The sequence below is a fragment of the Homarus americanus genome, unplaced genomic scaffold, assembly GCF_018991925.1.
Source record: "Homarus americanus isolate GMGI-L3 unplaced genomic scaffold, GMGI_Hamer_2.0 scaffold57965, whole genome shotgun sequence".
Taxonomy (NCBI): domain Eukaryota; kingdom Metazoa; phylum Arthropoda; class Malacostraca; order Decapoda; family Nephropidae; genus Homarus; species Homarus americanus.
This window is the reverse complement of record NW_024725031.1, coordinates 3,053,284-3,061,136: the sequence shown is the minus strand read 5'-3', so window position 1 is coordinate 3,061,136 and position 7,853 is coordinate 3,053,284. Positions and strand designations below refer to the sequence as shown.

Sequence of the window (7,853 nt, the reverse complement as noted above, 5' to 3'; positions counted from 1 at the left end):
TGGGGTGTGAAAAAAGGTGATTGTTGTCTGGCGTGCCTCCTTTTTAAGGTACAGCTCCTTGTAACAGACCATGCCCTCCACCACTACCCTCACAGATGAAGTTGGGGTCATTCTCAGCAAGGAGCTCTATTGCTGAGTCCACACAGTCAAGTGCAGTACTCAGCATCCTCAAAGTCAGCATCATGGGTGCAGGGTTGTCCTCCTCACCCGTTAACTCCTCCTTTCTCTGCTGCTTTTCCAGGAGCAACAGGTCCTCTGTGCTGAACTCCTCAGAGTGGCTCTCCAAGACATCAGCCACATTCCCTTCATCAACTTCCTGAAAGCCAGCTTCCTGGGAGATGCTGGTGATGTCGTGGTGTAGGCTACAACATCTGTAAAGCTGCTAAGTCGTGTACACGCTCGGGCCACACTTTCTTCCATGTTGCATTCAGGCAGCTTTTGTGACCTCTTTCCACTACTAGTCGTTGCTGTGTGTGGCGTGCTGGATGTTGTAGCTATGCCAGAATTCTTTGATGGTCGGCTTTCCCTCCCCATCTGCTACCTCAGACAGCTGCTTCATCAACCTCCTCAAGTAGTAGGCCTTGAAGGTTGCGATGACTCCTTGATTCATCCGCTGGATGAGTGAGGTGGTGTTGGCGGGCTGAAACATCATACTGATATAGTTATTCCACTCACCCATTGTAGGCGGGTACGATGACGCATTGTTGAGGATCAAGAGAAACTTGTTGGAGATGTTCTGCTCGAAATTTTGTTTAGCAATTTGGAAATATTCGGACACGAATCTGGTAAACTTTGTTTTTTCACGAGTGGCATCACTGACAACGACCCGCCGCCCAGTAAGGGTGGGGCTGACTTCACACCATCCACCTTGACTCAATAAAATGTTTTCGTCCGGGACTGTACCCATGTTGGTCCATACACCTACCTATATTACACCTACCCATGTTGGTCCATACACCTACCCATGTTGGCCCATAAACCTACCCATGCTTACCCATACACCCTGTTGACCCATACTCCTACCCATGCTGAAATACACACACAAACACACACAGGTTCATAGAGATACTGCAAACATCTTCAAAGACACACACACACACACACACACACGTTCCTAAAACAGCATTGGGCTGGTCATGGACTCGAGAACTACTTAACATAATCCTTTACTCACAAGACCCGGACCTGGTGACAGGTCTCTCAGCTGAAGAACCAAGGTGACCCCTATATCTACGTGTCCATTGCCAAATCCTCGAGCAACCTCAATATGTAAGAAAATACACATAATTCTTTATATATAAATTATGACTTGATGACTTAGTTAAATGTTTAAGGTCACATGTTGTTGTAGTTTTGTGTGTGTGTGGGTACATATCACCCCAACATACATGACTTTTTCTACATATTGAGTGATGAGATGCAGAGGGCTGGTCACTAGGGAACAGGACTGAAGGTTGGGGAGGAGAGCTGAAGACCGTGGAGGATGGCTGAAAACTGGGGAGGGGTAGCTGAATGCTGGGGAGGAGGTCTGAATGCTGGGGAGAGTGGCTGAAAACTGGGGAGGGGTAGATAAATGCTGGGGAGGAGGTCTGAATGCTGAGGAGGATGGCTGAAAACTGGGGAGGGTAGCTGAATGCTGGGGAGGAGGTCTGAATGCTGGGGAGGTGGCTGAAAACTGGGAGGGTAGCTGAATGCTGGGGAGGGTGGCTGAAAACTGGGAGGGGTAGCTGAATGCTGGGAGGGTGGCTGGAAACTGGGGAGGGGTAGCTGAATGCTGGGGAGGGTGGCTGAAAACTGGGGAGGGATAGATGAATGCTGGGGAGGAGGTCTGAATGCTGGGGAAGGTGGCTGGAAACTGGGGAGGGGTAGCTGAATGCTGGGGAGGGTGGCTGAAAACTGGGGAGGGATAGATGAATGCTGGGGAGGAGGTCTGAATGCTGGGGAGGGGTAGCTGAATGCTGGGGAGGAGGTCTGAAGGCTGTGGAAGAGAGCTGAGGGCTGGGAGGTTACTGGTGAGGCCAGGGAAGCGCTGAATCACCCACTGACCTCGTGTAGTAACATGTTCGTTGAATACTTGTGATGTTTATGTACAGTGTTTGTATAGCTTCACTGTTTATTGTTATATTTTAAGTTGCCATTGATCATTAAACCAAAGATTATGACCTGTTTAGTCTACCTGTACGTATCAGTCTGACTGATGAGGTAGGGTTTAGTAGCAGATGGTCAGCTCTACTTCCAAAAATAACATCAAACCAAACTTGTACTTAAAATATTATTACTTTCGACAAGGGGAGATGTTATGAAGGGAAATAATAATTAAAAAAAACCTAACTTTAATTCACTTATAACTATTTACATTTCGGTCTGAAACAACAAACACTGAGTAAATTCATAAAGAACAGTTACACGAATAGTTAACATGAAACTTAATAACATATAACATTAAGCCAGTTCTGAGTAGAGGTTATAAGACCATAAAATGAAAAGCTGGGAAATCTCCACATGGACAATCACAAGCGCAAAGGGAAGAGTATTTACTGCTAGTCATGTAGGAACGTGAGAGGTGAGACAATACCATAGGTCTAGAGGAATGGCTGAGGTTACGTTATCTGATATAAAAAAGTGCCAATGACAGCAAGATACTTAGCAGTAAATAAGGTTCTGTAGAACTGAGAGTAAACCCAGGTATTGTGTGAACACTGGCGAGTCTCATTGTAAGTACAGAATGTATTTTATGCAAAGCAAGACAGAATTCTAATTGGCTATGGGCTTCCTGGATTCTAAGTGGGCTAGAGCTTAGGGGAGATGATGATTAGTCGACCGAAATTAAATAGAAAGATACGAGATGTTCCGACTTGTTCTCATGAACTGTGAATCAATTGGATAGTTAGATCAAGCCAGTTCAGGTCAGCTACTGTTTCTGATGCCAACAAGAAACAGTAGCTTATTAATCTGACACAACCTTTAACACATGCAATAATTTCCAATACAATCCTTTACATACATTACAGGTGGTATATATAATATAATATGGAATTAATTAGGATTATTAGCTAAACATAGAAATATGTTACATGCCCCCCCATCCTTGCAGAGGTAAGAGTCTCTACGATAAACAGAAGCACTGTGATGGAAAGATAACTTCTACTAAAAAATAAAACTCTATCAACCAACATAACCCTTATCACAAGGTTCGGAAACCCAGTTGAGAGGCCAAAGCAGGGCAGTGTCTAGAAACCGGAGATTCACATCCTGATGGATAGGGGCTGTCAACTGGGCACTAACCGGCAACTTCAATAGGTGAAGTGTTTGTCCCATGGGAGAGATTCGTCATCTCACAACCGTTCCTCCGTGGATTCTACGGACGCCATGGAGGTCACCAACTTCACTACAGGGAGAAGAACGTTTCCCGTAGCCGTTCTTAAACCGTAACATTCACTATATTGCAGTGGAATTGTAGAGGTGTTCGGATTAAACACACGCACTTTGCGCTCTTGTAATCAAAACACGTGCCAAATATATTCTGTCTACAAGAGACACTCCTGGAGGGGGAGGAGGATTACCCTCTCTCCTTCAGGAACTATACGTCATACAGGGATGATAATGGAAGAGGTGTCGTTCTGTACATACATGAGATAGAGGTTGTGTTGAACAGTCCTCTGTGTGCGGTAGCGTGCACGGTGAAGTTTAGCACAACTTACTGTTCGTAGAAGTCTGTCAATTCCTGAGCTGGTGAGGTCATATCCTCCAATTTGTTGTGACGCGCGGTGTGTAATGGGACGTGTACGGGTCTTGGGTTGGGTCGTGCGAGCTCACATTGGGACCAGTCCCATATTTTTTCTATAAAGATTGTATTGGCGTCTAGTGATGTAAGATGTGTTGAAGGTGTAAATCGAAATGAACTATATTTCCTGTGTAAGTAATAATTTTCTAGTGCTGTAAGGTTGTTGCTGATGATTAATACAAGTGTCATGCCATTACCTGTTCATCTCTTTAACCCCAATCTCAGGAACACCAGTCCAAGTCACGGTAAATACAAAAAGTAAATATATAAATTTTGTTCGTGCTCATTGGTTATTCTGAGGGGCCCTTCCACTGCATTAGCATCCATTAATCAACCCTAATAAGAATTCCGATCGGTTACATACACACACACACACACACACACACATGTATATATATATATATATATATATATATATATATATATATATATATATATATATATATATATATATATATATATATATATATATATATATATATATATATATATATTTATTGTGTGAGTGCAAAATCACAAAGAACCCATTGAATCAGTGGAATTTTTTTATCTATTATCACCCACCAAAGTGACGTATTAGTTGGCTTCATCCCTCGTATAATGTGAACGAGGTATGCACAGAGTATTTGGATGAACAGGGCTATCACTTGTTTATTGTACAGTATTATTCTATCATTATTGCAATAATGCATCAATAACTCATACACTGAATGATATAAAGGAAAATCTTCCTATTGAGCGGCCATCTGTGTATCATCTTACTCTTAAACGAGTAATCCGGCCAGCATCAACTTGCGATTGCAAGTTAATTACCATCTCTAAAATAGATATGCTAATGCGTAACTTAAATTCTCAAGGTATTAATCAGTTATCCTTGTGTATTCTTTCGGGTAATAAATTGAATGTTTATTTGTTTTTAAGAGTTTATTGTCTCTATAATATGGGGAATTTAGATTTTGAGTGACAGAGAAAGAGAAAGATGGTACGGAGCCTTTTTTGACGTAATATAGAGGGAGGGACAGCTGATGTAGATCCTCTGCTAACGTGACGTAGAGGGAGAGGCAGCTGGTGCGGAGCCTCTGCTAATGTGACGTAGAGAGACAGCTTGTGCAGAGCCTCTGCTAACGTGATTTAGAGAGAGAAAGATAGCGTAGACTCCTCTTTAATGTGATATAGAGGGGGAGACAGCTGGTGTAAAGATTCAGATTACATGACGAAGAGACAGATGGGGTTTGACGGTAATGTTGCTAACAGGTGACGCTGTCGGCTGGGAGACACTTGCTGCTGGTCTCGTCAAACAGATGTCCCTTGTTACACCCGAACCTGTGATATTATTATTATTATTATTATTATTATTATTATTATTATTATTATTATTAACACTGTTTTTGTTTTATTATTTAGAACAAAATTGCATCAATACAGATATTATCAGTATCAGTGAAAATTTCCCACGTGTACGTGTGCGTAAGGAAGTTTTTTTGTTTTGTTTTACATAGGTCCCACGTGTTGTGTATACTTGTGAAAGTGCTGTATATTTGTTTGCAGATTTTATGCTCACGTAATGAAGTGTTTTGTACACGTGTACAGGTGCCCTGTACATGTGTGGAAGGGTACACTCACGCGGTCATGTCACCGTTGGCACAGCGGTAGTAGACAACACAGTTGCGGCCGTGGTCAGCGAAGAAGCCATCCTGAGTACAGTCAAACGTGGCTGGTTGACCCACATCATGACCATTAGCGGCGACCCGGGCGACCACCACTGTGAGGTAGAGGTAATAACTATAGTGTGAGGTAGAGGTAATAACTATAGTGTGAGGTAGAGGTTAACTGTAGTGTGAGGTAGAGGTTAACTGTAGTGTGAGGTAGAGGTTAACTGTAGTGTAAGGTAGAGGTTAACTGTAGTGTGAGGTAGAGGTTAACTGTAGTGTAAGGTAGAGGTTAACTGTAGTGTGAGGTAGAGGTTAGAGGTTAACTGTACTGTGAACAGAGGTCAGAAGTTAACTAGTGTGAGGTAGAGGCCTGAAGTGTCGCACCCTCACCCTGATGAAATAGGAAAAAATCTAGCATGGTAATTGGGGGAGATCAATACCTGACACAGTAGGTGAGATGGGTAAAAACCTGACACAGTGGGTCAACACCTGACATATTAGGTCAACACCTGACACAGTAGTTCAACACCTGACACAGTAGTTCAACAACAACTGACCTGCAAGGAGAGAGAAGAGCAACAGGCGAGACATGATGACGGTTCAGTTAGGTGAGAAGTTCCTCCTTTGACCGGCTCTCGTCCAGGTTTGACTGTCTCCCACTACCTCAGCCACTTATATACACACATCTGCCACTCCCTACCTCCCGTACCTCACCCCCAATACCGACTTTACATTAGACAGTCATTCTTCGGGCAGTCCTTCATCTTGGTCGCGCCAATGTTTACACTCGGTAAGCTGATTCACTTGTTTACACACGTTGCGCCACTTCTGACCATCATGTATTCAGCAGAATTTCACTGCAGAGGGCAACCTTTATTTTTGGTTATTTTTATTTCTACTGACCTTGTGAGTATGATGAGTAAATCTTCGCTGGGTACAAGGCCATCTTCTCCAGGTGAGAATAGTCCTCGCTCTCAGGGGTTAAGACAAAGTTCTTGAGGTAATTAATCATACTATAGGAATAAGTCACCTTGGTATGGTAAGAAATTGTACTCACGATGTAACAAAGAGCCGTGGGGGAGAAGCATGCAAGAATGACGGAAGGGGAGGAGGAGGCAAGGGGAGGGGGAATAGCAGAAAAAACTCGGGAAAGGAGGAATGGGGGGAGACGGCATGGGGTAGTGTACACTCCCCCACACGCAGACACTTCTTAGAAGCCTCAAGTACACACACAAATAAGAGGACTTCCCGACTGTGTACATCCGCGTTATCCCGAAGACACTCGTGACCTGTGATCTATGACTTGTGATCTGTGATCAGTGACCTTGACCTGTAACCAGTGACCTTTAAATGTAAGGTCACCTGTGACCAGTGACAACTGACATGCAACAAGTAACTTGTGATCTGTGATCTGTGACCAGTGACCTTGACCTGTGACCAGTGACTTATGAACTGTGGCTTGTGACCTGTGATCAGTGACCTATCACCTGTAACAAATGATCTGTAACCTGTAACCTAAAATCAGTGACCTGTAACCAGTAATCTGTGACCTGCGTCCTGTAACCAGTGATCTGTGACCTGCAACCGATCATCTGTGACCTGTTACCTGCAACCTGTAACCAGTGGTCTGTGACTTGCAACTATAATCAGTAACTTGTGACCTGCAACCTGTAACCGGTGACCAATGACATGTGAAGTGATAAGTGACCTGTGACCACTGACTTATGACCTGCGACCAGTAACCTGTAACTTATGGTTGGTGACTTATGACCAGTAACCTGCCATGTCTTGCTAGATATACATACAGTAATGTGTACAATGTTGTCTTCCTCAGTCACCACAGCTATGATCTACCACCTTCCTCAGTCACCACAGCTATGATCTACCACCTTCCTCAGTCACCACAGCTATGATCTACCACCTTCCTCAGCCACCACAGCTATGATCTACCACCTTCCTCAGCCACCACAGCTATGATCTAGCTGTGATCCCACGGCCTCAGCCACCACAGCTATGATCTACCACCTTCCTCCAGTCACCACTGGCCTGATCTGCCATTCACTCAGCCACCACGGCCTGATCTACCACCTTCCTCAGCACACAGCTGCAGTCTACCTTCCTCCCGCCACCCGCAACCGTCTCACCACTTTCCTCAGCCACCACAGCTATGATCTACCACCTTCCTCAGCCACCACAGCTATGATCTACCACCTTCCTCAGCCATCACAGCTATGATCTACCACCTTCCTCAGTCACCACAGCTATGATCTATCACTTTCCTCAGCCACCACAGCTATGATCTACCACCTTCCTCAGCCACCACAGCTATGATCTACCACCTTCCTCAGCCACCGCAGCTATGATCTATCACTTTCCTCAGCCACCTTCGTCTTGAGGAGAAAGATTTACTCTGGAGA

General features: G+C 44.2%; 1 long non-coding RNA gene across 1 annotated transcript; it reads right to left on the bottom strand.

Annotated features, from left to right (window-relative positions):
* Nucleotides 1–4,689: 4,689 nt before the first annotated feature.
* Nucleotides 4,690–6,100, bottom strand: LOC121864717. Its single transcript, XR_006088644.1, has 3 exons — nt 5,994–6,100; nt 5,408–5,546; nt 4,690–5,107 (listed from the first exon to the last, which is right to left on the bottom strand). It is a non-coding gene; the product is annotated as an uncharacterized LOC121864717 (long non-coding RNA).
* Between the last annotated feature and the right edge of the window lie 1,753 nt (nt 6,101–7,853).